Source organism: Narcine bancroftii, chromosome 1, assembly GCF_036971445.1.
Source record: "Narcine bancroftii isolate sNarBan1 chromosome 1, sNarBan1.hap1, whole genome shotgun sequence".
Taxonomy (NCBI): domain Eukaryota; kingdom Metazoa; phylum Chordata; class Chondrichthyes; order Torpediniformes; family Narcinidae; genus Narcine; species Narcine bancroftii.
In genome coordinates, this window is record NC_091469.1 from 371,394,814 (window position 1) to 371,421,463 (window position 26,650).

The 26,650-nt window shown below is 44.7% G+C and overlaps 1 protein-coding gene across 1 annotated transcript in view; it reads left to right on the top strand.

The window, feature by feature from the left end:
- Nucleotides 1-26,650, top strand: part of ctnnal1 (catenin (cadherin-associated protein), alpha-like 1) — a 353,327-nt gene that overhangs the window by 594 nt on the left and 326,083 nt on the right. The window lies entirely within an intron of this gene.

Below are 26,650 nucleotides of genomic sequence, written 5' to 3' on the forward strand. Positions count from 1 at the left end.
AACGCTGTTAAGTAAATGTCAGTGCCTTTCTCATTGTCCCCAGTCCTCGATCCCACACGTTACATGCCCGAAGAAGCCCACTCTCCATATCAGCTTTACAGCCAGCGGCAGCTAGCAGGGAGCGGAAGGGGGGAATGTACACGTGAAGCTTTAATACTTCCTCAGAGGGGAGTTCAGACACGAAGTTTAGAAAAGGAAGCGCAGAGAGAGAGCACTTCGCACACTGAAGCCGGTGTTTTATTCCAAAGTTCGTACTCCGCAACTTTGAGAGGGCAGTACGACTTTCGCCAGCGAACAGGAAGGTTTGATTTCCTTCCCTTTTGGCCGCTACACTGATCAGCGTTTCTTATTTGCAAGTGTTCCAAATTCATAATCGCACATTCCTCAAGGCTTTGAATGAAGAACCTTTCTGACTTTCCTCTCGTTAATGATCTGTCAGGAGGTACTCGCTCGGTAATGTTAAACGCGTTGTCAGCTGCAACAATGAAGGCGAGATTTCGGAGTCCCGAATGCTTGTGTCTCAGCAGGTGGTTTAAGTTGGGCCAAAAAATGCTCAAAATGCCTGCTTCCTTAATTTAAGATGATTGTTCAGAGGCAAATAAGGATAATACAATTGTTTAAACAGTTCTGGGGAAAGAGCTCAGATATTGAGTATTTTTTAAATAAATAATGTTGTCCCTTATCCCGTTATCCCTCCAACCTTCACATGGGATTGAATTTCTTAAATATTCACGTGCAGTTGAATTCTTGCGTCTTGAAGTAGAAGGAAGGGGAAACAATCATGGTATTTAAGTTGTAGACAATATTTGCAGAACAGGTGTAACGTTTGATCTAATAAGAAAATGTTCATTCACAATTTGTTGTCAAAATAATGACAAGGTTTATAGTATTTTCCGTCCCGGAAGGATCTTCAAGTAACTTTGGCTAAGGACAGATGTGTGATTACATTTGGCATTACAAATGTTCACGTTCAACCCCTACTATGGTGTTTATCCTCCTTTGAAGAAGACCGCAGAGCCCACCTTACTGACAAAAGACAAAGGAGGAAAAACCCAACCCCAACCAACCAATTTTCCCCTGCAACCGTGTCTGCCTGTCCCGCATCGGACTTGTCAGCCGCAAACGAGCCTGCAGCTGACGTGGACATTTACCCCCTCCATAAATCTTCGTCCGCCAAGCCAAAGAAAGAAAGAAGACATGTGCATGCGATCCAATAATGTTACTGCACTTGCGCAGGCGGCAATGGAGTAAACAGTATCAAAATTGTAACATTTAGCCCGAGTACATTTTAATGACATGCTGATTGTTAATTATTGCCTAGAATCCCCTCTGCTCCAGTATTAGAATAGTGTCTCATTTCTTCAATTTTTGCAAATTGAAAACCTGTTTGCTTAAACCAATTTTTGTTTATACGTTATATACTTCTCTGCACTAATTTGACATTGAATTTCCACACTGAGGTTTACATTTCCTTGAGTCTTGCATTGTTAGTTTCAGCCTTTTAATCTGATTACTCAATGCAATTCAGCTGCTTACCTTGCGTGCCCAGGGGGCAGCAGGAGGAAAAAATGTGTTTTAGAATTTGTTGACAAAATGTTTGAACATTTGGAGTTCCTCCGTTTTTTCTAATGGACTCTACATTTTCAAATGCAGTTTCATTTAAGTTGACAATATCATTGACAAATTGCTTCTTGCAATTTCCTGCTCTGTGAACTTGCTGCATCACAAATGTTTTACTCTTGTGTACTGATTAAGCAATATGCAGGAAACTTCATTTAATAATGCCTATTGAGATTAGTTTTCCATTTAATTACAAGGTTTCTTCTTGACTATTATGAACCTGGTGCAGCTTATTGATCCGAAGACTTTGTTAATGCTGATAGCTGTGGCTAATAGAGCTTGAGTTCTCATGGATATTTCAGTTTAAAATGCACCATGAGGCTACATTATGTAGCCCAGAGGACTCCAAAACCCAACAGCAATAGAAATTCACCAAGATAATGGTTACTTAAACACAAGTTGCTTTTAATTTTCTTTAAATAATAAGATCAAACAAACTTATTACTATGAATACGTTCTCCCTTCTAATTCTAAGTGCACGTGTATGTAATGCGTATATGTTCAGGAAAGTTCTTTGTTTCATAGTCCAATCATTCACTTCTCCAAGTTCACTGGTATCAGGCAATTCTTAGACTGTGCACAGAATTTAACATTTATGAATTTTCACCAGGTGCTGGTACTTAAAGTTAAATGGTTACCGCTCAGCAAGGTCTTATTGGATACTCACAAACTGATTTCCTCCAATCAGTCACTTCAGTGTCTTGCTGAAGAAACTTGCCCCATCATGGGTTTCCAAATGATAACATCTTCTTCCAGGTCACCACAGATTTCCTTTTTTCAGGAGAAACACACTAGCCAGCCATTTCCTCTTGTAAGGACTACAAGGGTTTTGAACAGGCTAAACTCAGAACTCACAACCACTCTTCAAAATGGGGTTTTTCAACAAGCCTGCCAGTTTGGAATCTCTCTCTCACTCTCTCAGAGAAGAATCCTGTTTGTTTTTTCCTCTCTCTGCATGCAAAAACTAAATGACCTCTCCCAAGGCTCCAAACCCAATCTTTGAAAGATCTTGTCAGTACTTGAGCCTGGACTCTGTTCCATTTGCACCTCCTTTTGAGGTTTTTTCCAAAGCAGTTCCATTGTCTCTGCAAAATCAACTGGAGCCTCAATGTCTAGCTTCAGCAAAGCTCTTGCATGTTAAATGAGATGTCTTTTGTGAAGTGTTACTCTGTGAAGTGACTTACACTAAATCCCTTTTAAAGACATTTATCCATAACCATACTAATATAACCCATAACAGTATGCTTATTACATCTTGTTGATATTCATGATCTGATGTCAATTGTGTGCTTTGATAACACCAACAACTCCTGAGGTGAACTTTGACAGTTTTATATTCTATTCTCAATTTGCCCCAAGTACAATTTGTTTAACATAACAGCAAGCTTCCCTTTTTCTAGTTATCACACTATTTCACTGTTCACATAAGCAAAATTAAACCCATTCCAAATGGATACGTGCTGACAAACGTTTTGCAAACTTTGCCACAAAGTTCTCTATCCGAATTATTTTTGAAAGGTGCAGGGGAGTATTTTAATTAGATTCATGTTAGAGGTTTACAGATGAAGGTAATTAATTTTATGGCAGTTTTCACTTTTCCAGTATTTAATATTCATCATTTTCTCTAAAGGTATAGAGGTTGCAAAATCAAGCATATGAAAAAAAAATTCTAATTGATGGAGTAAGCTTTGGAATATTGTGTGTAATCAAATTTATATTGATCTGAAAAATCTGAAGTCACTATTTATTTCACAAGATGCTTCAGATGTAAATGACTAAACTCAAAAGTATATGTAAACAAACATATGGGGGAAATGAGATGCACTTGAAAATGAGAAATTTGCCAAATGTTTTCAATATAACTCATTAAATCTTGTGGATATCCAACTCAGATAATCATTCTGGCTCTATTGATTTATTTTCATGGTTAGTGACTCTGTCTTAGTTTTAATTTTTTAAAATAAATTCCTAGATATTTTTTAAATGACCAACACAAGATCAGGGAAGGTCAAGTCCCAATCAAATTAAGCTATTGCATTAAATCTCAGAATGGTCATATTTTTAACTTTATGACCTTGAGTGCCATTTTCTTAATAACTGTGGTTAAACTTAGTAGGGGAGACAGTGCTTTTGTACTAGATTATGAGATTACTCATTTGAATATCTAACATTTGGGTAGGCTACTGAAAAATACTAACTTGTCAAGCATACTTTCCTTCAGGCAAGATGTTGAAACCAAACCTGCTTGTTCAGATGGTGCTAGTTGATAAGTTGGAAATTCTTCTGAAATCTATTATACAACCAAATCAAGTGGATGTGGGGAAAGAAAGACAGAGAGGGTCCAGTGGATAAAATACAGCTGCCTTAACACTGGTACTTGGAATAAGGCCAGGCTTCTTTAAAAAAAAATTAAGCTTTCTAGGAAATTAAATTGAAATGGTAATATGGCTGATAGTCATCTTTTGGATTTAAAGTAGAATAATGCCATAACTTGATAGTATTTAAGTAAAACTTTCTTGCCAGAAACATGAAAGTATTATTGCAACAGCTCCTCTTCATTTGGTATCAGCCAAAAATTTCCATTGTGAACATGTTTCCTGTTTCTGGATCTCCCAAACAAGTTATATATTCTCTGAAACTGTTTTATGTAGGATAAATGCAGCAGTTGGACCATGTACAGCATATGGAAAATCTGTACTGTGACTGTAAGCAGTCTCATCCAATATTGTTATCTTTTTGAAGCCTACTCTGTAAATTTAAAACTGCAGTAATCTTTTGCTGTTAATTCTAATTTTATTGACATGATCTATATTTAATAAGGAATACGCCATTTATTAAATTATGCTACTTGTCTGCTGTGAGTGTTGCATTTTCTCATCAATTATCTTCACAGATTACACAAGTCTCTATTTAAAAAAAAAACACAGCAATTAATTACCTTTGCGATATGTGTTGATAAAGTAGGAAAACTTTGACTGAAATTTGTAACCGGGCATATGTATTTTTGAAATATGGATTCAAAATTGCTTGTGTTAATTATTCTTTTATATAGTATCTATAAGTAAAGCCTGTTGATATTAACAAGTATTTTTTTTATTTTCAGTGAATCTTTTAATTAAGATATTACCTTTTCAAGGAAGCATCAGATTTGCTGAGTGAAGCAGCAATTCACTTGTGCTTTTTCCAATCTTGTGTACTGCATTCAGTGTTCACAATGTACAATGGGAAAAACAACCACCGATTGGGTGACATTATGTTAAGTCTGCAGATATTCCTTAGCTTTCCTTTGCCTGCCACTTTAATTCCTCACCCCATATCAAGTCTGATCTATTGGTCTGTGGTCTCCTGTAATCTTACCTATGAGTCCAATGCAAGCTAGGAAACAGCACATCATTCGCAACATGGGCAAGTAGCAGCCTCCTGGACTCATGGTATTCTAAAAGTTCAGGTTACTTTATTTCTCGGTCTATATCAATTAATTTTCTTCCATCTAAGTAATTAGCTCATTTTTTTCTCCATTTTTTTCTCTCTGTGGATGATATGCCCAGCTTTACTTATTGGGCATGCCTTCCAGCTCTGCATTTCACAACTCTGACCTTTTGTGTCTGTTCTTGCCCTTGAAATGATTCCATTTACTCAGTGACTATGGGTAAGTAAACTTGTTTATAGCTTTTCCCCTGGTGGCAGCTCTGCCTCCCCTATCCCTGCTCGCATCCTACAGCTGAAGGAGAATCTTTTGACTCCCAGTTCTAGCGAAGGGTGTTCCACCTGAAGCATTGACTGTCTTTCTCCACCTATGGCTTCCACCTGACCTGCTGAGTATTTTCGGCATTTTCTATCTGTCATTGTCCAACATCAATATTCTACAAATGTGTGATTGGCATTCATAAGCAATGCGAATGAAATATTGTTTTTTTTCCTCTCTGGGGCCCCATTAATTGAATTTTGGGTCATTGGTATTGCCCTTGGTCAGATTCAGCTTTGTTAGTTAGGGCAATAGCTTGTGCCTTTCATCTATTTCCATGTCTGAATGGAGTTATATGGAATGTAATATTTTTGGCATGACCCAAACTAAAGATAAATAGATGATTGGAATGTTAGTGTTGCTTCTCTTAAATAACGCGTTGGAAGCATAATGAGCTATGCCTTGCATCACTAGAATCAGTTGTTAAGGTGATGTGCAATTTTATTTAATGAGGTTGAAGGATGGGAATCATTTAAGTCTGAGCTGTTTGTCAAGTGGTTGTGGTTGCGAATATTTTTTTTCCCTGAGTACTGAACATCCTGTGCATTTTATATGTTTTTGGTCTTTGTCCAATAGTTGCCTTTTTCCCAGGAGCTAAATATTATTAATTAGATCAGAAAGAAAATGCAAGGTATGCATAAAATAGCCTTTACTTTTGATCTGAAATATTACTTTGGTTATGGTATAAAGATTTTGTATCAATTCCTTGTTCTGCATTTGCCATACAAAAATAATTAAAGTAATTTGACTAGGATTTTAAATAAAGTATAATTATGAAATAATTTGAATGGATTTTCTTGAATTGTCAGTGTGGGTCGAAGTCAGAAATGGGAAAGTGATCACTCTATTGGCAATAGTCTCTACGTCCCCATATAGACCCCAGGACACTGAGGAGCAGATAGGTAGGCAGATTTTGGAATGGAGCAAAAATAAAGTTGTTATGGGAGACCTAAGCTTCCTTAATATTAACTGGCACCTCCTTACTGCAAGAGGGACAGATGGGGCAGAATTTGTCATGTGTGTCCAAGAAAGATTCCTGACAGTACATGGACCAGCTGACTAAAGAAGAGGCCACACTAGATCAAGTACTGAGTAATGAATCTGGTCACGTGACAGACCTCTGAATGGGGGAGCAATTCAGTAACAGTGACCACAATTCCCTGACCTTTAGCATAGCTGTGGATAAAGATATGAAAAGACAAAATGGTAAAGTCTTTAATTCGGGAAGTGCTAATTATGATGGAATTAGGCAAGGACTGGGGAGGGTAAATTGGGAACAGATTTTCTCAGGGAAAAGCATAGAAATAATGTGGACGATGTTTATGATATTTGTGCAGGGTGCTGGATAGGTTTGACCCGTTGAGATGGGGAAAATGTGGTAAATAAGGGAACTGTAGCTGACAAAAGAGGTGAGACAGCTAGTTAAGAGGAAGAAGGAAGACAGAAGGTTTAGGAATCAAAAGTCATGTATTAGTTTTTATTTCTCTTATGGCTATGCAGCCAGTGTTGCTCAGATGGAAGGACATTACCCCACTTAACCATGCTCAATGGCTACATGATGTCATGTCATGTTTAAACGTAGAGAAGGTAGGATGATCAATTTCTGATTTGAATTCAAATTTGCAAACACTGTGCGGGTCCTTTTTGAATTACTTTTATAATCTTTGACTTGTTATGAAGATAGAACTGTTGACTAATGAGGTAATTTATCACTCTTAAGAATTCTTTCTTGGTAGTGGGTTTAGATTTTCCTTTTTTAAAATAATAAAATATCCATACAATATAATCTGATTAAAATGTGGGGTATCTTGGATGAAATGATATGATTTAGTGTAATGTATCCTTTTGAATTATTAGTATGTACTCTGTATTTTTGGATGTGAATTTCAATGTTAATAAAAATATTGAAAAGGAATCAAAAGTCAGGAAAGGCTCATAAGAATTATATAGTAGCCAGGAAGGAACTTAAAAATAGACTTTGGAGAGTGTGAAAGGGGCACAAGAATGCCTTGGCAAGCTGCACTAAGGGAAACCCTAAGGCCTTCTCTGCATGCATCAAGAACAGAAGGATGACAAAAGTGAAGGAGGGACCACTTAAGGACAAAGTAAGGAACATGTGCCTGGCACATAGCCATGCTAATGAGCTGAGCAGGTGTTTTGAAAGAACTCTCCACAAAAGTATTAAAAATATATTTTAAAAGCTCAAAAACCAGAATTTTATCATCAAATATGGATAAAACTAGTGCTAAATGACCACGGCAACCAAAAATGAAAATTGAAGAGATAACAGCTCAGCCAGGAATATCGAGTGGAAGCCCAATGAAGAGTGACTCAGCATGAGCCTTGGGGCTGGCTGAACCCAGCAGAGCTGTGGGGGGGGGGGGGGTCAGCTCAAGATGCAGCCTCCATCCTGAACGGATGGAAACTTTATGCAGTTGTTTCACGCATGTGGAATTAGCGATGAGAGATATATCAGAGAAGGTAACAGAAATCAAAGAAGTTGTGGAAGATTTAAGTGAACAAATGATTCATTCAAAGGCTGAGCTGGACAAAACAAGAAAGGCTGAAGGCACTGGAAGGAAAAGCAAAAATATGGGACATAGAAAAGAAAGGACTGATGGACAAGATCGATCATATGGAAAATTTCAGCAGACATAACAATGTAAGAATCATTGGACTGAGAGAAGGAACGGAGGGAAAAGACGCAGTGAGTTTCTTTGAAACATGGATCCCACAAATGCTGGGACAAAATAAGTTAAATGCAAAGCTGCAAATTGAAAAGGCTTACTGGACCCTTAGACCCAGAAGAACCGGCAAACAGTGACCACAACCAGTCCTGATAAGACTTTTAAGTTAACAGGGAGAGAAATGGGTGCAGCATATGAATATGCAAAAAATAATAATGGCCCATTAGAGGTGGACAATGCAAAAGTAATGTTTCTCCAGGACTTCAGCCCTGCCTTGGTCAAAGAAAGGAATTTGATGAGGTAGAGAACAACTGCGATCTAAAAACTTTAAATATTCAATTATTTTTCTAGCAATACTGAGGATGGGTGTCGCAGAAGGTAATTGATGATCTTCAAGAATAAAGAAGTGGAAGAAATTTTAAGAAAGTTATGAAAACATTAAAAGTTACCAGCTGAAAGGACTGAAAAGACCTTTTCAAAACGGAACTATCTGAAAGACGTATCTTTATTTATACTAGTAGTACTGAGTCATCTTGTTTTCACTGTTAAAAGAAAAAAAACACATTGTGGTTTATATTGGAGAGGTCTGAAAAGCTGGAAAGGTGGTAGGGAAAGCAGCAAGGTGGGAACTTTGACTTGGGGGAGGGAAGATGGTGCCAGAAGAGGAGTGGTTTTAAAAGATTGTGCCAAAGAAAGGGTTTCTTCTTCAGAAGAAGAACTCATGGGCTTTTTTCCTGGGCTTCTGGATACTATTGTCAACATCACCGTCAGAGCTAGGGATGTGTGTGTGTTTCTTAAAGGGGAAATGTATCTGTTGGGAATGTCTTTTAATATGGAAATGTTACAATAGTATTTAGAAAATTGGGAAGATATTGTTATACAATATGTATATGAAAAATGGTATGAATCAAACATAACAATTTATTAGTTTTAATATTAATGGGATAAACGGTACAGTGAAGTGGAAGTGGGTCTTGGTATACTTAAAGAAATTAAAAGTGGATATAATCCTTTTGCAGGAAACACATCTTATCAAATTGGAACATGATAAATTAAAAAGAGAGTGGGTAATAATATCACCTTCCTTTGGTTTAAAAGCAAGAGGGGTGCTATTCTAATTAATAAAAATACACCAGTGTTAACAGAAGATACCTCAATTGATCAAGCTGGAAGGTATGTAATGGCACATTGTAAAATTTATGGAGAAACACAAACATTTATGAATATTTATGCCCTGATTTATGATAATGAAGTCTTCATGAAGGGCATCTTCTCAAAAAACAGCAGAGGGAAAAAAATATATTAGTTGGAGGAGTCTTTAATTTATGTTTGGACCCAATACTGGATAAATCGGCAAGAACAATATCGAGGGTGAAAGCAGAAAAAAAGTACAATTTCATGTATGAAAGATCTAAATCTTATCGATATATGGAGGCAATTAAATCCCACAGAGAGAGACTACTCTTTTTACTCAAGGGTGAACAACTCGTATACAAAGATTGACTTAAACTGCCTAGTTTAAAAAAAGTAGAGTGATAAAAATAGAATATATAGTGAGGCTTCTATCAGACCATTCTCCATTAATATTAACTATAGCAACAATGGAAAAGAAAGAGAATGTATATAGATGGCGTCTCAATACTATATTGCATAAAAGTACAGATTTCTGAAAATTTATAAAGAGACAAAAATATTTTGGAAACAATTCTGCTGTCTACTAATAATAGATTACTGATATTGGACTCGCTTAAAGCATATTTAAAGGGACAAATTGTATCCTATGCAAAGAATCTTAAGAGGGAACATATGGCAGAAATAAACAGTTTGGAGAAGGATATTAAATAATTAGAAAAAAAAAATCAAAGAACAGGACCACAAGAAGAATACAGATTACTGGAGAATTTAAAAAAAACTAAGATGTAATACAATACAAACATATAGAACTGAAAAAGCTACATTAAAAACTAAACAACAATACTATGAGTTAGGTGAAGGGGGCACAAAGTTTTAGCTTGGCAGATTAAAACACGTGTCATCAAGAATGATAAATGCTGTAAAAAACAGAAATGGGCTCTCTAATATATAAGCAAAAAGAAATTAATTAAACTTTTAGACAATATTACACAAAACTATACAATCTGAATACTTGGAGATGAGAATGGAATGGAAGAATTTTTGCTGAATGTTGAACTTCCAAGGTTGGAAGAGAGAGAAAGGATAGAATTAGATACTCTCTTCAAAAGAAAGTAATCAAAAAATGCCCTGGGCACCCTACAGGCTAATAAATCAACAGAAGAGGATGGATTTCCACTTAAGTTTTATGAACAATTCAGAATTATTAATGTCCCTTTTAATGGATGTCCTGGACCAAGATGTGGAAACACAGAGCCTCCCGGAGTCATTCTCAAACATAATTATTACAGTGTTACCAAAGAAGAATAGGGTCCCACTTAAAAACTTTATCATACAGACCAATATCCCTGTTAAATGCTAATTTATAAGGTACTAGTGAAAAAAATTGGCTAACAGGCTAGGACAATACTTACCAAAACTGATACATACGGACCAAGCAGGATTTGTTTAAGACAGGCATTCCTCAAATAGTCTAGGAGTATTTGTTTAATATAATACACATGGCTAAATCTGAATCAAATCCAAGTATTACAATTTCCCTAAAACACAGGGAAAAATTTGGTATAGGCAGAACATATATAAATTGGATAACTTTATACCATAAACCACAAGCTAAAATAGTAACAAATAATCAGATGTCGGTGGTATTCCCCTTTAGTAGATCAAGCAGACAGGGATGCCCCCTGCACCAGCGCTTTCTATTTTAGTGATTGAACCTCTGGAGGAGATGATAAGAAGGGATCTGGATGTAAAGGGATTCAAAGTTGTGCAAGAAGAACACAACATCAGTCTATTTGCTGATAATATGCTTTGTACCTATCAGAACCAGCTAAATCTTTGGAAGGATTACAAGTAGCAATAGAAAAATATGCAAGACTATCAAGCTACAAAATAAACATGGATCAAAGTGAGATAATGCCATTAACAAATTTTGAATATGAAAGATACCAAAAAGGAAGATGGATGGAATAAAATATCTTGGAATAGCAACTGACCATAACTTGCAAAATCTGTAGAAACTAATATATGTTCCTCTTCTTGGGATGATAGAAAGAGACCGACAGAAATGTAGAGACTTAACGATTACTTTGGGTTAACTGTGTCAAAATGAAAGTAATGCCAAGACTGCAATACCATTTTCTATTGCTGCCTATTCCGTTACCTAAAAAAATTTAAGCTACTAAATAACCATATTAGACAGTTCCTATGGTATAATAAAGTACCAAGAATTGCATTGGAAAAACTGACATGGGAAGACTTAAAACTCTGGTTAGACCACACTTGTCTTCAGTTCTGGTTGCCTCATGACAGGAAGGATGTGGAAGCTTTCGAGAGGGTACAGTGGAGATTTACTAGGGTGTTGCCTGGACTGGAAAACCTGTCTTGTGAGGCAAGGTTGACAAGCTTTTCTCATTGGAGCGAAGGATAAGAGGTGACTTTATAGAGGCTACAAGATTGAGAGGTTTAGATAGGGAGAACACCCAGATCATTTTCTCAGAGCAAGAGTAGCAGATAACAAGGGGGATCTGTACAAATTTAGGGCTGAAAAGCTTCAGGGAGACATCAGGGGGTAAGCATTTTGCACAGAGCATGGTGGATACCTGGAATGTATCGCCAGAGTTGGTCAAGGAGGCTACTATGATAAGGACATTTAAAAGACTATTGGACACATGGATGCAAGAAAAAACGGTGTGAGGTAAGGAAAGTGTAAGTTGTTGAGTAGGTTTATTTAGGCTGCCACAACATCCTGTGCTGTAATGTACAGTTACTGTGTTCTATGAACTCCATTTGTTATAGTTGTATAGGTATATTTCTGTCGCATTCCATATTGAGAAAAAAAAACACAAAAATTGAAAGGCTGGCTCCCTGCTGTCACTTCTATGAACTTGTGGTTTCTTATCCATATTTTATTTTCTTGCCCTTTTTTTTGCACATCCTATTTTGAGGATGTGCTTTGTGTACTATTTTTCAGATTCTTCCTTTTGCAAATACACAATTAATTTTGGTGTCCATCTCAGTGGCTTCTTGTGATAAAGCATCCATCATGAAGTAAACAATATTTTTTAAATATAAGATTATATAATGCTGATTTAATATTGCAATTCTTGCTGCCTTTTAGTTCTGATTTCTATCTGCTCACTCATTTTTTCTTTTGATTTTTTTTGTAAGTAAGTTCTATTTTTAAGTAAAAGATAGCTGAGTTAGTATTGTACCTTCCTGTCTAATGCTAATCTCACCATAGTTACAGTACAAAGAATTGGGGTTAATTTCTGTTGCAATTGTTTTTAAAAAAAAAAACAATATTGGAGGGTGTAGGCTACAGCTAAGTGTGGAAAGAATGACATGCACCCAAGAAACCAAAGACTGGTTTATTGCAATGGCAGCTCTGCTTATATTCTCTTCACGCCGCTGATGACAGGAGTGACATCACAGCAGTGCCAGCCTCACATGGGTTGGTGTTTCCACCATTGCTCTTTGTTTCCCACCGTGTGGATTTTCACCTGGGATGAAGGTAGTTGGCCCCCACAGGGTCTGCATGGTGACTGTGTTCGTTGGCCATCTTGTGTACCGGGTCGTGTCCCAGTTAGCAGGCCACTATATGACCCGGTGATCGGAGTGCTGTTTGCTGCTTTCGGTAGCCTACCTCTGCATCACAGGGGCTGAGTGAAGGGACTAATGTCCAGATGTGCTGGCTTGAGGCAGTCAATGGTGAAAGTCTCATCTTGACCTCCGATATCCAGTACACATCGACCCCGTTGTCTTTGACTACTTTGCACGACCCCTTGTACAGCAGTTGAAGAGGTGTCTGATGTGCCCCCCCTCCGAATGAAGACGTACTCACAGGTTTCTAAATTTTTTGCGGACATAGGACTTGGCCTAACCATGCGGCGGAGGCTGCAGAGAGACTAGTCTTTCCCTCAGCTTAGTCAATGAGGCTGTCGGGTCCTCTGGTTCCTTGGCGGCTGCCAAGAACTTCCCTGGTATCACCAATGGCGTGCCGTACACTATTCAACTGCTGAGGCATTAAAGTCGTCTTTCGGTGCAGTGCGGATCCCCAGGAGGACCCAGGGTAGCTCGTCTGCCCAGTTCGACCCATTGAGCCGAGCCATCAAGGCTGCCTTTAGGCACCTGTGGAACCTCTCCACTAACCCATTGGCCTGAGGATGGTACGCCATGGTGTGGTGGAGCTGGGTTCCCAACAAATTGGCCAGTGCCGCCCAGTCCCAAATTGAACAGTACCTCTATTGGAGGTTGTATGCTCCGGGAATCCAAATTTTGACACCCAGATGTTAATCAGTGCCCTGGCGCAGCTCTTGGTAGATGTGTCGGCCACTCATGGAGCAGTCAATCATGATGAGGAGCTATCTCGCCCCTCTGGAGACAGGAAGTGGCCCTAAATGTCAATATGGGTGAGGCTGAACTTGTGTCACACCGGCTTGAAGGTCTGGGGGTAGGGTGGTGGATATCTTGACGTGTGTCTGCACTTGGATGTCTGCAGATCGTGCAGGACTTGGCCACTGACTGACCTGTTTCTGGAGGATGTGCCACTATTTTGACAGACGTTCTGATGGCTGGGTACGTCAAGTTGTGTACAGTGTTGAAAACCTCCCGTCTCTGTGCTGCAAGCATGATTGGTCGAGGTTTGCCAATGGAGATGTCATAGAGGAGTGTCTGGTTACCAGGGCCAATAGTGACATCCTCCAGCCTGAGCTTGGAAACTGCCATTCTGAATGCTGGGATCTCTGTCTTGGCTAGGGTTTAATAGTCTACTCCTTGGGACGTGGCCTGGACGGACTCGATTGCGGGACGGGACAGTACGTTGGCCACCACAGTGGTCTACCTGCGATGTGTTAGATGTCCGTTGGTGAACTCAGACACTTATGAGAGGTGTCGCTGCTACCTGGCCGACCACAGGTCCAACACTTTATGGAAGGAAAAGGTTAACGGATTAATGTCTTTGAAGACCCTGAATTGTCTACCTGCCAAAAAATACCTGAAGTGCCTTACTGCCAGGTATAGCGCCAATTTCTCCTGGTCAAAGGCACTGTATTTGAGTTCGCGTGGTCAGAGGTAGCTGCTAAAGAAGGCCAGTGGCTGCTGTTGCCCTTCGATGAATTGCTTCAGTACTCCTCCTACCACTATACTGGAGGTGTCTACTGTGAAAGCAGTTAGCGCTTCTGACCTGGGGTATTCCAGAAGGGTTGCACTGGCCAGTACATCCTTGACCTTCTGGAATGCCTCCGATGTCTCATTGCCATTGCCCCAGGTCTCATTGCCATTGCCCCAGTCTCATTGCCATTGCCCCAGTCTCATTGCCGTTGCCCCAGGTCTCATTGCCGTTGCCCAGGTCTCATTGCCGTTGCCCAGGTCTCATTGCCGTTGCCCAGGTCCCGTTGCCGTTGCCCAGGTCCCGTTGCCGTTGCCCCAGGTCCCGTTGCCGTTGCCCCAGGTCCCGTTGCCGTTGCCCCAGGTCCCGTTGCCGTTGCCCCAGGTCCCGTTGCCGTTGCCCCAGGTCCCGTTGCCGTTGCCCCAGGTCCCGTTGCCGTTGCCCCAGGTCCCGTTGCCGTTGCCCCAGGTCCCGTTGCCGTTGCCCCAGGTCCCGTTGCCGTTGCCCCAGGTCCCGTTGCCGTTGCCCCAGGTCCCGTTGCCGTTGCCCCAGGTCCCGTTGCCGTTGCCCCAGGTCCCGTTGCCGTTGCCCCAGGTCCCGTTGCCGTTGCCCCAGGTCCCGTTGCCGTTGCCCCAGGTCCCGTTGCCGTTGCCCCAGGTCCCGTTGCCGTTGCCCCAGGTCCCGTTGCCGTTGCCCCAGGTCCCGTTGCCGTTGCCCCAGGTCCCGTTGCCGTTGCCCCAGGTCCCGTTGCCGTTGCCCCAGGTCCCGTTGCCGTTGCCCCAGGTCCCGTTGCCGTTGCCCCAGGTCCCGTTGCCGTTGCCCCAGGTCCCGTTGCCGTTGCCCCAGGTCCCGTTGCCGTTGCCCCAGGTCCCGTTGCCGTTGCCCCAGGTCCCGTTGCCGTTGCCCCAGGTCCCGTTGCCGTTGCCCCAGGTCCCGTTGCCGTTGCCCCAGGTCCCGTTGCCGTTGCCCCAGGTCCCGTTGCCGTTGCCCCAGGTCCCGTTGCCGTTGCCCCAGGTCCCGTTGCCGTTGCCCCAGGTCCCGTTGCCGTTGCCCCAGGTCCCGTTGCCGTTGCCCCAGGTCCCGTTGCCGTTGCCCCAGGTCCCGTTGCCGTTGCCCCAGGTCCCGTTGCCGTTGCCCCAGGTCCCGTTGCCGTTGCCCCAGGTCCCGTTGCCGTTGCCCCAGGTCCCGTTGCCGTTGCCCCAGGTCCCGTTGCCGTTGCCCCAGGTCCCGTTGCCGTTGCCCCAGGTCCCGTTGCCGTTGCCCCAGGTCCCGTTGCCGTTGCCCCAGGTCCCGTTGCCGTTGCCCCAGGTCCCGTTGCCGTTGCCCCAGGTCCCGTTGCCGTTGCCCCAGGTCCCGTTGCCGTTGCCCCAGGTCCCGTTGCCGTTGCCCCAGGTCCCGTTGCCGTTGCCCCAGGTCCCGTTGCCGTTGCCCCAGGTCCCGTTGCCGTTGCCCCAGGTCCCGTTGCCGTTGCCCCAGGTCATGTCTTTATTTTTCCCCGCCATGAGTGCAATAAGGGGGTGTACGCTGCCGGTATGAATCAGTGATAACAAAATTAATCCTACTGGTAAATTCTTGCAGTCCCTTCACTGAGCGGAACTTCTTTGGCTTGGCTTCGCGGACGAAGATTTATGGAGGGGGTAAAAAGTCCACATCAGCTGCAGGCTCGTTTGTGGCTGACAAGTCCGATACGGGACAGGCAGACACGATTGCAGCGGTTGCAAGGGAAAATTGGTTGGTTGGGGTTGGGTGTTGGGTTTTTCCTCCTTTGCCTTTTGTCAGTGAGGTGGGCTCTGCGGTCTTCTTCAAAGGAGGTTGCTGCCCGGCAAACTGTGAGGCGCCAAGATGCACGGTTTGAGGCGTTATCAGCCCACTGGCGGTGGTCAATGTGGCAGGCACCAAGAGATTTCTTTAGGCAGTCCTTGTACCTTTTCTTTGGTGCACCTCTGTCACGGTGGCCAGTGGAGAGCTCGCCATATAACACGATCTTGGGAAGGCGATGGTCCTCCATTCTGGAGACATGACCCATCCAGCGCAGCTGGATCTTCAGCAGCGTGGACTCGATGCTGTCGACCTCTGCCATCTCGAGTACTTCGACGTTAGGGGTGTAAGCGCTCCAATGGATGTTGAGGATGGAGCGGAGACAACGCTGGTGGAAGCGTTCTAGGAGCCGTAGGTGGTGCCGGTAGAGGACCCATGATTCGGAGCCGAACAGGAGTGTGGGTATGACAACGGCTCTGTATACGCTTATCTTTGTGAGGTTTTTCAGTTGGTTGTTTTTCCAGACTCTTTTGTGTAGTCTTCCAAAGGCGCTATTTGCCTTGGCGAGTCTGTTGTCTATCTCATTGTCGATCCTTGCATCTGATGAAATGGTGCTGCTGAGATAGGTAAACTGGTTGACCGTTTTGAGTTTTGTGTGCCCGATGGAGATGTGGGGGTGCTGGTAGTCATGGTGGGGAGCTGGCTGATGGAGGACCTCAGTTTTCTTCAGGCTGACTTCCATGCCAAACATTTTGGCAGTTTCCGCAAAGCAGGATGTCAAGCGCTGAAGAGCTGGCTCTGAATGGGCAACTAAAGCGGCATCATCTGCAAAGAGTAGTTCACGGACAAGTTTCTCTTGTGTCTTGGTGTGAGCTTGCAGGCGCCTCAGATTGAAGAGACTGCCATCCGTGCGGTACCGGATGTAAACAGCGTCTTCATTGTTGGGGTCTTTCATGGCTTGGTTCAGCATCATGCTGAAGAAGATTGAAAAGAGGGTTGGTGCGAGAACACAGCCTTGCTTCACGCCATTGTTAATGGAGAAGGGTTCAGAGAGCTCATTGCTGTATCTGACCCGACCTTGTTAGTGATGCGCCAAACAGCCCCTACCTTTTCGGACAGGGGTTTCACTCCATGCCCGTTGATTCAATGGCAGAGGTTTCGCTCTGTGCCTGTTGATTCGATGCCTTAGGAAGTTGATTGTTTCCAGCCAGAACTGGGACTTAGCAGGGTTTATAGTTGGTCCGAATTTCTGCAGCTGGCTACACAGTCGCCTTAGATGGACCATGTGCTCTGTGCGATTGCGATGAGAATATTGTCCAAATAGTTGAACATGAATGGGAATCCCAGCCCACCGCATCCATCAGCATCTGGAAGGTCTGGGCTGCATTTTTAAGTCCAAAGGGCTTTCTCAGGAATTCAAAGTCCAAAAGGGGTAATGATGGCAGTTTTAGGGATGGATCAGGATATGGTGATAGCCCCTGATGAAGTTGATTTTTGAAAATACCTGTGCCTCTTGTAAGTTGGTGGTAATGTCTTAGATATGGGGCACAGGGTACCTGTCAGGTGTGATGGCCTCATTTAGGCAGCGATAGTCATCATGTGGCCTCCATCACATGTTGCCTTCGATACCATGTGCAGGGGGAATGCCGCAATTCTTATCCAGTTCTTCCATTTTTTAAAAAACTCCTCCTTGGCGAGTGTGAGCTTCTCATGGGGGGGGGGGGGGTGGGGATGGGGGAAGAAGATGGTGCACCCTGGTGTGGTGCGGGGGATCCTCAGTGAGGATGTTGTGACTTACCCAGTGCTTCAGGATTGAAGGGCGTCCACTTAAAACAGGGATGCGGAGGAATATCATGATCCAAAGCTTGGTAAATCTGTGGTGCCATGACCTTCTGGAATGCCTCTGAGGTGTCATTGCCATTGCCCCAGGTGTCATTGCCATTGCCCCAGGTCTCATTGCCATTGCCCCAGGTCTCATTGCCATTGCCCCAGGTCTCATTGCCGTTGCCCAGGTCTCATTGCCGTTGCCCCAGGTCTCATTGCCATTGCCCCAGGTCTCATTGCCGTTTCCCCAGGTCTCATTTCCGTTGCCCAAGTCTCATTGCCGTTGCCCCAGATCCGCTAGGATCTGCGTAAATGCACTGTCAGACAGGGTGATGGAGTCGAGGTGGGGGGGCAGGTAACTTGGCTTCCCCTGGGGTATGGTTTGAAAAGTCCTGGCGTACACAAAATATTGCCCTTTAATGTCCACCAGCAGGTAGTGGGCTTGCACCACAGCCATAATCATGTGCGTCCATGTGAAATGGTTGCTGCTGAAGTGGAGGGGGACAGTGCATGTGCCGAAGTTTGTATGGTGGTGCTCTTTGCTGCCATCAGTGCTGGGCCCAGCTTGCGATTCTGGGTGTTGTAGGCCAGTGGCGGGAGGTAGGGGTGGGGGTGGGGGGGGAGAGGCTGTCACGTTGGCCAACCACTGCAGCCATTAATGACGGTTGGCCATGGCGTTTCCCTCAAACACGCAGGGTGGTGGCATCGATGAGTCCCTGACACATCATTGGTGATAGTAACAGAACTGTTGGGTCGGTAGGTCCACTTGCCTCTGCTGTGGCCTTGTGCCGGCTGTGTGTGGGGCCCAGAAATTTACTCCACTGAGGCGCCATTTTCTTTCGTCACTCTCCAGAGCACGTCCGCCCAGGCTGCGACTTTCCTGGGGTTGCTCGAGTCCTCATCGACGAGCAGTAGTCTGATATCCTCATGCAGCTGCTCCAGGAAGATCTGCTTGAAGAGCAGGCAAGGCCTGTGTCCCTCGGCAAAGGCGAGCATCTCGCTCATGAGGGCGGCTGGGGCCCTGTCCCCCAATTCATCCATATGCATCTCTGAGGATATGTTTTGGAGCCTCCATGTTGTTACAATCATGAAGAAGGCTCTCCAATGACTATACTTTGTGAAGTGTTTGAGGAGATTCAGTATGTCACCAAAGACTTGAAAATCCTACAGGTGAACTGAGGAGAGCATTCAGGCTGGTTGCAACACTATCTGGTATGGCGGTGCCAACAGTCAGGACGAGAGAAAACACCAGAGGGTTGTTAACTCGACATTGCAGGCACCAGACCTCACTTCATCAAGGACACCTACAAGAGGCGGTGTATTATGAAAGCAGCCTCTATCCTCAAGGACCCCACCACCTAGGCCACTCTTCACTCTGCTACCAGCAGGAAAAAGATACAGGAGCCTAAAAACGAGCACTTAGCTGCACAAGGTCAACTTCTTACCTGCTGCCATCGGATTCCTGAATGATCCATGAACCAAAGACATTTGACTTACTTACCTTTTGTGCACTATTTTTATTGATATTTTTGTAAGGTGGTTTACATGAACATTTGGCACTGTGACGCTGCCACAAAACAAATTTCATGACTTGTTCATGACCATAAATTCTGATTCTGAGGTATTTATATATACAAAAAAAATAAGATCAAAAGACCCTAAGGCAGAGAAATAGGCTATTTAGCCCATTGAGTCTGCCCCAGCATTCAGCCATGAGCTGATCTAATTTCCCACTCAGCCCCACTGCCTGGCCTTTTCCCCATAACCTTTGATGTCCTGGATAATTAAGAATCTATTAATCTCTGCCTTAAATTCACCCATTGACTAGGCTTCCACAACTGCCTGTGGCACCAAATTGCACAGATTTACCAAGCTTTGGGTCATGATATTCCTCTGCATCCCTGTTTTAAGTGGACGCCCTTCAATCCTGAAGTTGTGTCCCCTTGCCTAAGACTCTTGCACCATGGGAATCAACCTTTCTACAGCTACTCTGTCCATGCCTTTCAATATTCGAAATGTTGCAATGAGATCCCTCCCACCCCACCATTCTCCTAAATGCCAACGAGTACAAGAACTGTCAAATATTCCCAGAATCATCTGAGTGAACCTCTGAACCCTTTCTAACATCAGCACATCCTTACTTAAATGAGGAGCCAAACATTGCTCAGAATATTCCAAGTGCGGTCTCGCCAGTGCCTTCAATAGCCTCAACATCACATCCCTGCACTTGTATTCTATTTCTCTTGAAATGAATGCCAGCATTGCATTTGCCTACTTCACCACTGACTCAACCTGAAAGTTTACTTTCAGACTCTCCTGTATGAGGAGCTCCAGTTTCCTTTGCATCTGGGAAGTTTTGATTTTTCTTCCCATTTAGAAAATAGTTTGCCCATTTATTTCTTCCACCTAAATGCATAACCGTATACTTTCTGACATTGTATTTAATTTGTCACTTCTCTACCTATTCTCCTAATCTATCCAAGTCTTTCTGCAGTCTCCAGATTCCTCAACAATACCTGCTCTCCAACCTACCTTTGTATCATCTGCAAACATGGCCACAAAGCTATTCATTCCATAATCCAAATCATTGATATACAACATAAAAAGAAGTGGCCCCAACACTGACCCCTGTGAACACCACCAGCAATTGGCTGCCAAACAGAATATGATCCCTGTATTCCCACTCTCTGTTTCTTGCCAATCAGCCAATGCTCTACCCACACTAGTATGTTTTCTGTTATATCTTGTTAAGTAGCCTCCTGTGCGACGCCTTGTCAAAGGCCTTCTGAAAATCCAAATACACACCATCCACTGCAGCTCCTTTATCTAGCCTGCTTGTCACTTCAAGGAATTCCAGAAGGGTTGTCAAGCAAGATTTTCCCTGAAGGAAATCATGATGGCTTTGGCCTATCTTGTCATGTGCCTCTAAGTATTCTGTAACCTCTTCCTTGATAATTGACTCCCAACATCTTTCTACTAGTGATGTCCAGTTAAACAGTCTATAATTTCCTTTCTTCTGCCTTCTACAATAGTGGCATGACATTTGTTATTTCCACCCCCCCTCCCCACCCCCTGTCATCTGGGACCATACCAGAATCTATTGATTCCTGAAAGATCATTACCAATGCTGCCACAGTCTCTACAGCTACTTATCTTGGAACCCAAGGGTACAATCTGTTGGTCTGGGGGATTTCTTTACCCTTAGACCATTTAGCTTTCTGAGTGCCTTCTCCCTTGAAATAGTAGTAACTGCACTCACTGATGGCCTTAGACATCTGACACACTTCTAATACCTTTCACAGTGAAGGCTGATGCAAAATACTGATTTAGCTCCTCTGCCATCTCCTTGTCTCCCATTATTATTTTTCCAGTGTCATATTCTAGTGGTCTTATTTCTACTCTAACCTCTATTTTACTCTTTATATACTTGAAGAAACTTTTTGTATCTTTTTTGATATTATTTGCTAGCCTACTTTCATACTTTATCTTTTCCCTCCTTGTGAGTGTTTTTCATTGCCTTCAGCAAGTTGTGTCCCAATCCTAAATCTTCCCACAGATTTTTTTCCCTTCCTTGTATGCTCTCTTATGAGGGGAAAATGCATTAAGCTTTTTTTTCACCTATGTTGGGTGAGACAAGATCTAGGTTATTTGGGTTAAGGATGAAAGGAGAAATGGAAAAGGGAACTGTTAGGGGGAAACTTCTTCACTCAGGGTGGTGAGAGATTGGAACAAGATACCAGTGGAGGTTGTGGATGCAAGCTCGATTTTAACATTTACGAGAAGATTGGATAGTTACATGCATGGGAGGTGAGTGGATGGCTATGGTTAAGGTGCAGGTCAATGGAACTAGGAGGGGTTGAAGGGCCTATTTCTGTGTTGTAGTGTGTGATGGTTTATCACTGCTGTACAATTTACCACAATTAGGAACCAGCACCAATCTGTTGGGTGCTCATTCCAAAAATGATGCCTTTGTTCACTTTTTGTCTTCTGTCTGTTTATCAATCTTCAGTTCCTAGCAGTCTGCTACTTCCAATACTGTATGCTGTGATTTTGCTGTGTCATCTTTTCTATAACACTAATCAAGCGATTTTTGAAAGGTCGATTACACCACATCAGCTAGTTCACCCTAGTTACAACTTCATTATTCCAGTGTATTTCTTAGACTTGATTTCCCTGATGTAAGTTTGTGTTGACAAATCCCGTTATTTTCCAAGAACCCTATAACTACTTCCTTACTTACAGAGGAAATGCTTGTGGAGGGAAAACACAGCAAGGCAGGCTGCATCCGCAACAAGAAAGATTTCACATTGAGAGAAAATATGTTAATTTTGGGAGCAGGGAAGTTGGTGGGGGAAGGGTAGAGGCAATGGGTGGAACAAAGGGAATTTCTGTGAGAGGATGAATTAATATAGCAGTTAAAAAGCAATTGAGTTCCTTTCTGATGTAAAATTAAGATGATTTACTGGGTTCCAAACCATCTTTCCAGGTAACAGAGATTTGCTTGTACTTCTTCTAACCTTGTGCATTTGGTGTTCACAATCACCACGTGGCCTCTTTCAGTTCTGGAGAAACTAATTCGGTGATCACTTTACAGAACACCTGTGCTGAGACTGCAGGAGTCACCCTGAACTTCCAGTTGCTTTCCACTTTAATTACCCATTCAATCCTCATTCTGACCTTTGTCTGTGGCCTCCTGCACTGTTGCAACATAGCCCAACACAAGCTCTGGAAACAATGCCTCCTTTTTCATCTGGACACGTTGTAGCTTGCTGAATTTTATCGAATTTTCCAACTTTAAATAGCTTGCTTTTTCTGCTTGTGTCAGGGTTGTATATTCTAGCCTGCTGAGCTCTAATATGTGACATAGATATTACAGTATTAGCAATACAGTTCACAGACAAAAGAGTTTTACTACCCCTCATTTCATCCTATGACAAACTTTCTTCCACCTTTTGGTATCTGCCACCTTCTCTGCTACCCGGGCTAACATTTTCTCTCTTCCTAAGTTCTACTGAAGGGCCTTTGTCTTGGGATTTTAAATGTTTCTCCTTCCACAGGGGCTGACTGACCTGCTGAACTTTGTCAAAATTTCTGTTATTTTGGATTTCCAGTTCTCTGCAGTTTTATTTTCATCACTTGGTACCTGATTCCACTTTGCTTCCTACAGGGTCAGGTTAATTATTTGATGGTTCTTTTTATCTTTCCCTCCTTAAAGAGCAGTGTTTTGATTGAAGATGGCTGTAGTGAATATTAATTTACTCTTCCAGTAATGTGAAAACACAGTAAATGCTGGAGGAACTCAGCTGGTCTCGCAGCACCCATGGGAGATATATTACTGACGTTTTGGGCCTAAGCCCTTCAAGGTATAAGGAAATATCAGACGGGCGTCTGAATAAAAACTAGGAGAGTTATGGGGAAGAATGGGAGGGGGAGGAGTCCAGACCAACAAACAAAGGTGTTAATTGAACTGGCCGGCTGCCAATCAGTCGGCCTGAATGGATCAAGCCCCACCCAGTCGGGTGTCAATCACCCTCCAGGATATAAGCCTGCGCCGGCCTTCCGAGGCCTCACACAGAGTTGCTGCAGCCACAGCCAGTCTGGCTCTGTGGAAGTCTTTGTGGATTAAAGCCTGTTGTACAGTCTTTACCTAGTGTGTGTCTGATTCTGTCTAACAGTGCACCACAATTTAATCCACAAAATTTTCCCACGGCTGCCATGGAAAAACTCCTGAGCGCAGGGAGCCTCGAGGTCGGCCCACGCCACCCGGAAGCCCAGACATGCTTCAAGATCTGGTAGCACGCGGTCGAGGCAATCATCGAGGCACATGAGGGTGACATCCTGGACTCTGATCGGAAGAGGTTTATCCTACTCCGGCCAAAGCTGGGTCCCCGCGCCTTCCAGGTAACTAAAAACTGCTCCACGTACAAGAGCGCAATGGACACTCTTGAGAATTTGTACAAGCCCCCCATGAATGTTGTCTGTGCAAGGTACCTTCTCAACACCCGAGCCCAACAACCTGGGGAGATGGCTGAGTCTTACCTGGGACACTTGCAAGAGTTGGCCCGACCGTGTCTGGCTGAACCAAGGGAAGGTGTAGAGGAGGTCGAGAGGCTGATCCGGGACGCCTTCGTCCGAGGGCTATGCTCGAGGGCCATCCAGCAGAAGCTGCTTAAAGTCAACATCTGTGCCCTAACCAGGATTGTGGAAGTGGTCCAAACCCTAGAACCAGCACCCCTGCACTTCGATTCCAGGTTCCCCCAGGCTCCCTCGTGGCCCTCTCACACTGCAGCTGCAGCCCCAGCCCCAGGCCGAGCTGGGGAGGAGAACGTCGCAGCGGCAGGCGTCCGGCATCCCTGTAAGTACTGTGGGTCCTGGTGTGGGTCAGATCGACGATCGCGCCAGAACTGCCCAGCTAGGAACCAGTATTGTTACCGATGCGGCAAGAAAAACCACTTTGCAAAAGTGTGTATCTCCAAACCTGCCGACAGCTCAGCGTCCCTCTATGACCTCCCTACCTCCCCCGCGGACCCCCCAACGTGTGCGTGCGGGGCAGCGCCATTGTCCCCGCGATGACTTTCCCCCTTCCATGACTTTGACCGCACAACATCTGGCCCTGCCAGCGACTGTCACAGTGTGTGCCACGAGCATCTGCACCAGCCCCCGTCCTCGCCGGCGCCACTCACCGAGAACTACAGTGACGTTACTTCCAGCTCATGGAATGATGCCATGTCCGGCTGATGTAACGACGTCACTGCCGCCGGCCGTGATGATGTCACTTCCCCTGGCGCAGCGGACACGATTGGGGAAGGAGGCCAGCCACGCAGCGGCTCCCACGTGCCGCCACCATCTTGGGCCAGGCAGCGCCCGACTGGGAGGGACCCCGACGACGTTGAGAACGACGTAGTCAACACGGGCGATGACCAGGCCTCTCTACCAATGCTCCCCACGACTCTGGGTGCCATCAGCTGCCGCGCACCATACCCAGCGACCGACGGCAATGTGGTCAACACGGGCGATGACCAGGCCGCCATACCGACGTTACCCACGCCTACGGAGGCCATTGGCTACTGCATGCTGCACCTCACGACCAATGTCGACGTGGTCAACATGGGCGATGACCAGGCTGCCCTATCGACGCTCCCCATTCCTCCGGATAGTGACGACTCTGATTCCAAGATGGTCCTGGCTGACCAGGGACAACCCCCACGATCCCGGGAGCTCGATAATGGATGTGCGAGTCAATGGGCAGGTTACAAAGTGCCTGTTGGACAGTGGCAGCACTGAGAGCTTCATTCACCCGAGCGTGGCCCACTTCCTATGGTTAAAGGTTCACCTCACCACCTGCTCAATCGCCCTCGCCACCAAGGATAAAACTGTTGGTACCCTTGGGCGCTGCTTGGTTGATATAACAGTGGGAGGGGAAACTTACACAGGATTCAGGCTCCTGGTCATGCCCAAACTTTGCGCACCACTCCTCCTGGGCCTGGATTTCCAGTGCCACCTGCAGACTGTCACCCTTGCCCTCGGGGGGGGCCCCAACTTCCACTCACATTGCATAGCACGCCAACCTACCAGCCCCGGCTAACCTGCGGCCTCTCCACACTGCGCACCACCCCACCGGCGCTCTTTCCACATCTTGCGCTAGGCTGCAAGCTGATCGCCACCAGAAGTAGGCGCTATTGCGCTGCAGATAGGGACTTCATCAAGGTGGAGGTGCAACGACTCACAGCCCAGTAACAGCTCTTGGAGAGCCCAAGTCCTGGTGGTCAAAGGGGGAAGTAAGCCAAGGATGGTTGTGGATTACAGCCAGACCATTAATTGGTACACCCACCTGGATGCCTACCCCCTGCCGAGGATTGCGGACATGGTCAATGAGATAGCCCGCTACAGGGTTTTCTCCATGATTGACCTGAAGTCAGCATATTACCAAATCCTTATCCACCTGAAGGACAAGCCCTACACCGCCTTTGAGGCGGACGGGCGCCTGTACCAGTTCCGCCGGGTTCCTTTTGGAGGTCACGAACAGGGTCTCCGTCTTCCAGCGGGAGATGGATCGCTTGGTAGACTGGCACAAGCTGAAGGCGATGTTCCCATATCTGGATAACGTCACTATCTGCGGCCGTGACCTGCAGAACCATGATGCTAACCTAGAAAAATTCTTCCAGACGGCCGTGGAGCTGAACCTCACTTACAACAAGGAGAAGTGTGTGTTCAGCACCACCCGCCTTGCCATCCTGGGGTACATCGTGGCCCATGGAGTCGTCGGCCCGGATCCAGAAAGGATGCGCCCATTAACGGAGTTACCTCTCCCCACCCACGCTAAAGGCCCTCCGCAGGTGCCTGGGCCTGTTCTCTTATTACTCGCTGTGGGTCCCTCGCTTCTCAGACAAGGTCCGCCCACTGGCCCAAGCCACAACTTTTCCCCTCCCACCTGAGGCGCAGGCAGCCTTCATCCATATCAGGCAAGACATCTCCAGGAGGAGAGCAATGCCTCCAAGGTGGCCCTCGCTGCTACCCTCAACCAAGGGAGGGGGCGCCCCGTCGCCTTCTTCTCCAGGACCCTCCACAGCTCTGAGCTAAGGCACTCCGCCATTGAAAAGGAGGCCCAGGCGATTGTGGAAACGGTCCGCCACTGGCGCCACTACCTGGCCGGCAGGAGATTCACGCTCCTCACGGACCAGCGGGCCATGGCGTTCATGTTTAACACTACCCACAAGAGCAAGATCAAGAATGACAAGATCCTGTGCTGGAGAGATGAGCTGGCAACCTACAGCT